Genomic DNA, 6,000 nt, shown 5'->3' with positions numbered 1-6,000 from the left:
GGATTGGGCAGCCAAGTTAGTGTGGCCTACAAAGATCTGTGTCCATTCCCCGATGTTCAATTGCCGGAAGGTTTTAAGATGCCAAAGTTTGACCTATATGAGGGAGATGGTGATCCCATGGCACATCTACGAGGTTTCTGCAGTAAGATGAGAGGGGCGGGTGGAAAGGATGAGTTGCTGATTGCTTATTTCGGTCAAAGTTTAAGCGGGTCTCACACTGTTAAAACTTAAGAAAAAGCCCGGAGAGAGCTTCAGGGAATTCGGATTCCGTTGGAGAGAACAAGCAGCAAGAGTCGATCCACCAATGAGGGAAGGTGAAATGGTGGACTACTTCTTACAAACTTTGGAGCCAACTTACTTTGGTCACCTGGTGACGTCAGTTGCTAAATCTTTCAATAAAGTAGTAAAAATGGGTGGCATGGTTGAAGAGGGACTCAAGTCTAACAAGATAATGAGTTATTCGGCGATCAAAGCCATAACTCAGGCTATCCAAAGCGGCACGGGAGGTGCGCTCGGGAAAAAGAAGAGAGATGAGGTCGCAACAGTCGAAGTAGGTACTTGGTCCAGATCAAGAGGTCCAACCCCTCGCTATCAAACCAGACCCCATTACCCAAATTATCCACACAATCCATACAACCCTCCACAACCCTATTATCCACCACAAGAGCCTCATTTCTCCGTCCATCACGCCCAAACTTACACCCAGCCTCCATCTCGTCCGCAATGGCGTGCGCCGGCTCCCCAACATACATATCCACCTCCATAAAATACATATCCACCACCGAGGGCATACAGGAATCCTTCAGGGCCAAGCTTCTGTGGAAATCAGGCTTTCAGGAATGAAAGGATGCAGAAGCCGAGAACATTCACTCCGTTGGGAGAAACCTATACTACTCTGTTCCACAAGTTGAGACAGATAGGCTTATTAAATCCTGTTGAACCCAAATTGCCAAATCCCCTTCCCAGAAATCTGGACCATTCAGTAGGCTGTGAATATTGTTCAGGGGCTCCCGAGCATGATACTGAAAAGTGTTGGAAGTTGAAGACTGCCATACAAGATCTTATTGACACAAATAGGATCGAAGCTCAGGCACCAGAGGCACCCAACATCAATGAAAACCCGTTGCTAGTGCACCATGAGGCCCACATGATCGAACTAGTGCACGAAAGAGGGAAACTTAAAACACCCTCACAAACGGTAATGATGATTCGTGCCAGTCCGAACGAAAATTTGACCAGTGGAAAGGCGGTGGTACAGTTGGGAAAGGCAGATGATAAGCCATTTATGGTAATGGGGAAAGGTTCGTCTGTTGCTGCGAAGAAGCCAGAGACAGCCAAGGCAGTGCTGCAGGGAGTATCAAGCACACCAGTGTTGGTGGTGAAGGGGGTCCACATGGAACCAGTTGTTATCAAGCAAGTCATGCAGTTGTCGATAGCAAGTGAGAAAGCTGTGTCGTGGAGCTACAGTCAAGTGACAGTGATGCATAAGGGAAAGGAGGTTGTGGAAGAAGTATGCGAGGCTCAAGGGTTAACTCGTTCGGGAAGGTGTTTTGTTCCCGCAGAATTGAGAAGGACCAATCCTGTAACAATCAATAAGCCAGTGACGGAGGAAGAAGCAGAGGAGTTTTTGAAGAAGATGAAGGCACATGACTACTCAATTATAAAGCAGTTGAGAAAGACTCCAGCCCAGATTTCGTTGCTATCCTTGTTGATCCATTCAAGCGATCATTGTCGGGCCTTAATGAAGATTCTGAACGAAGCCCATGTCCCGGACAAGCTCTTAGTGAACCATTTGGAGAAAATAGTACACAAGATCTTCGAGGTAAACCAAGTGACATTCTCTGACGATGAGTTACCGGTGGAGGGTACAGAACACAACAGAGCACTCTACCTGACCGTGAAATGCGAAGACTCGGTGGTCACTCGAGTACTAATTGATAATGGGTCAAGTGCCAATATCTGTCCTTTGGCCACTCTGAACAAACTAAAGATTGTTGATGATAGGATCCACAAGAACAGCGTCTGCGTCCGAGGTTTTGATGGGGGCGGTACTGACACAGTGGGTGATATCGTACTGGAATTAACCATTGGTCCAGTCGAGTTCACCATGGAATTTCAAGTGATAGATATGGTGGTGTCGTACAATCTTCTGTTGGGACGACCCTGGATCCACGCAGCCAAAGCAGTGCCTTCTATACTACATCAGATGGTCAAATTTGAATGGGAAAGGCAAGAGATTGTGGTACACGGGGATGACGGCACACATGCCGTCAATGATGCTATTGTGCCCTTCATAGAAACCGACGATGACAAAGGCCCATGGGTTTATCAAGTTTTAGATGCAGTCTTAGTAGACAAAGTTCCTGAGGGTAGGGGCCTTCCACTTCCCAGATTCACAGCTGCAACCTTCATGATAGCCTCAGAGATGTTGAACAACAGGTTTGTACCAGGAAAAGGTCTGGGGATTGATCTGCAGGGAATGGTCCAGCCAGTTTCGTTGCCCAAGAACCTGGATACTTTTGGGTTAGGATTCAAGCCTACCGCAGCGTATGTGAAGCGGGACCGCAAGTTGAAGAAAAGAGTCTGGGTCCTTCCTAAGCCAATCCCGCGCCTATCCAGATCATTTGTCATAACAGGGTTCAGAAAGTTGCCGGTCCCGGAAGTTCTCGGACCCCTGATTGGGCCAGATGGAGATTTGAATGAGGGCTTTGAAAGGATGTTTGCTGATGTCAACATGATAGAAGCTGGAGAGGGTTCCAGTAAGGCAGACATACAGTTTGTGGGGCCTAGGGCCAATGTCAACAATTGGACAGCTACTCCTCTTCCTACTTGGAGGGAGTCATGGTAGTTGGCTCTGATTTTCCTTCTTGTTTTATGGATTATTCCAGGGTTGTAATCCAGATTCCTTTTTATTTTTATTATTGCTCAACAAAGTGTGAAACCTTGTTATCCCATAATTCAATAAAATGAAAAGTTTCTTCTTCATTCTTTATTTTATTTTTAATTTTTGTTTCCTTCTTTTCTTTTTCTGAACAGTTCTCTTTATACTGATATTAACGACATGGCATGCACAACAGATATTCAACCTAGTCTAAAAGATCAATCTGATTCCGAACTGGCTATACAAGAGGTCTATTATGATAATGAATCGGAATACGATGAGGATGAAGCCTTCGAGGAGATAAACAGGGAGTTAAGCCAGTTTGAAGAAAAACCCAGGCCCAACTTAAATGACACAGAAGCCATCAATTTAGGGGATGCAGTCGATATCAGGGAAACTAAAATAAGCATTCACATTGCACCAAATATCAGGGAAGAATTAATCAAAACACTTATTGAGTTCAAAGATGTTATTGCATGGTCGTATGATGATATACCAGGGTTAAGCACGGATTTAGTGGTTCACAAATTGCCCACGGACCCGGCATGCCCTCCCGTCAAGCAGAAATTGAGGAAGTTCAAAACAGACATGAGTGTGAAGATTAAAGAAGAAATAACCAAGCAGCTACAAGCAAAGGTTATTCGAGTCACTCGATATCCTGATTGGTTGGCTAATGTGGTGCCAGTGCCGAAGAAAGATGGGAAGATCAGGGTGTGTGTCGATTACTGCAATCTGAACATGGCGAGTCCAAAGGACAACTTTCCTTTACCCAACATCCATATCTTGATTGACAATTGTGCCGGACGTGAGATCGGATCTTTTGTAGATTACTATGCTGGGTATCATCAGATTCTGATGGATGAAGAAGATGCAGAAAAGACGACATTCATTACGCCATGGGGAACTTATTGCTACCGAGTAATGCCATTTGGTTTGAAAAATGCTGGGGCAACGTACATGAGAGCGATGACCACTGTGTTTCATGACATGATCCACAAAGAAATTGAGGTGTACGTGGACGATGTGATCATAAAATCCAAGCATCAGGAAAACCACGTAGCACACTTAAGGAAGTTTTTTCAAAGACTTCGAAGGTATGATATTAAGCTCAACCCGGCCAAATGTGCATTTGGAGTTCTATCTGGAAAACTGTTGGGATTTATCGTCAATCGGTGAGGTATTGAACTGGACCCGTCAAAGATCAAATCTATCCAAGATTTGCCACCACCGAAGAACAGCAGATTTATTGCACAACTCACAGCAACCTGTGAACCCATTTTTCGGCTATTAAAGAAAGATGTTGCGATAGAATGGACTGCAGAATGTCAGGAGGCATTTGACCATATCAAAGGATATTTATCAAATCCACCTGTGTTGGTTCCACCTGAGCCGGGGAGACCGTTAATTCTTTATCTAAAGGTCCTGGAGAATTTGTTTGGCTGCGTGTTGGGGAAACACGACATTACAGGAAGGAAGGAGCAAGCCATCTATTATCTCAGCAAGAAGTTTACAGTATATGAGGTTAAGTACACTCAACTCGAGAAAACATGTTGTGCCCTAACTTGGGTGGCCCAGAAATTGAAGCATTATTTGTCCTCATATACTACTTATCTCATTTCTCGCTTGGATCCGCTAAAGTATATTTTTCAGAAGTCTATGCCCACAGGAAGGTTAGCGAAATGGCAAATAATACTCACGGAGTTTGACATCGTCTATGTGACGAGGAAAGCTATGAAGGCCCAAGCGTTGGCAGATCACTTGGCTGAGAATCCTGTTGATGAAGAATACGAGCCGTTGAGGACGTATTTTCCTGACGAGGAAGTAATGCATATAGATTAGTTGGAATTACCTGAGGAACCAGGTTGGAAGCTTTACTTTGATGGAGCCGCAAATGCGAAGGGTGTTGGAATAGGAGCGGTACTTATTTCTGAAACAGGACATAATTATCCTGTTACAGCTCAGGTGCATTTCTATTGTACCAATAACATGGCTGAGTATGAGGCATGCATTTTGGGTCTGCGACTAGCTGCAGACATAGATGTCCAGGACATTTTGGTCTTGGGAGACTCGGACCTCTTGGTGCATCATATTTAGGGTGAATGGGAAACACGGGATTTGAAACTCATACCATATCGACAATGTTTGCACGATCTGAGCAAGCGATTTCGATCGGTGGAGTTCAGACACATCCCAAGAGTTCACAATGAGGTTGCCGATGCATTGGCCACTTTAGCATCGATGTTGCACTACCCAGACAAAATTTATGTTGACCCGTTGCACATCCAGGTTCGTGATCAGCATGCTTATTGCAACATGGTAGAGGAAGAAGTGGATGGCGAGCCATGGTTTTATGATGTAAAGGAGTACCGCAGGATGGGGATATACCCAGAGCAGGCCACCGGAGATCAAAAAAGAGCCATTCGGCGATTGTCAAGTGGATTCTTCCTCAGTGGAGGAGTGTTGTACAAAAGAACCCCAGATTTGGGATTGTTGAGATGTATAGATGCCAGTTAAGCCACGACAGTTATGACAGAGATACATGCTGGAGTTTGTGGGCCACATATGAGCGGATATGTATTGGTAAAGAAGATTCTTCGAGCAGGGTACTATTGGCTCACTATGGAACGTGATTGTATCAGTTTCGTGCGGAAATGCCATCAATGTCAAATACACGGAGATTTGATTCACTCTCCGCCGACAGAATTGCATACAATGTCAGCGCCATGGCCATTTGTTGCGTGGGGCATGGATGTCATTGGACCTATTGAGCCGGCAGGTACCAATGGTCATAGGTTCATTCTGGTGACCATCGACTATTTCACTAAGTGGGTTGAAGCTAAAACTTTCAAGTCGGTAACCAAGAAGGAAGTGGTGGATTTTGTTCACTCCCATATCATCTGTAGATTTTGGGTCCCAAAAGTGATCATCACGGATAATGGTGCTAATCTTAACAGCAATTTGATGAAAGAGGTATGTCAACAGTTTAAGATTGCACACCGCAATTCCACCCCATATCGTCCCAAGGCGAATGGAGCAGTTGAGGCAGCCAACAAGAACATCAAGAAGATACTGAGGAAGATGGTAGAAGGATCTAGACAATGGCATAAAAAATTACCATT

This window comes from Nicotiana sylvestris, chromosome 2 (assembly GCF_000393655.2).
Source record: "Nicotiana sylvestris chromosome 2, ASM39365v2, whole genome shotgun sequence".
In the NCBI taxonomy this organism is placed as follows: Eukaryota; Viridiplantae; Streptophyta; class Magnoliopsida; order Solanales; family Solanaceae; genus Nicotiana; species Nicotiana sylvestris.
Note: the sequence above shows the minus strand (reverse complement) of the source record.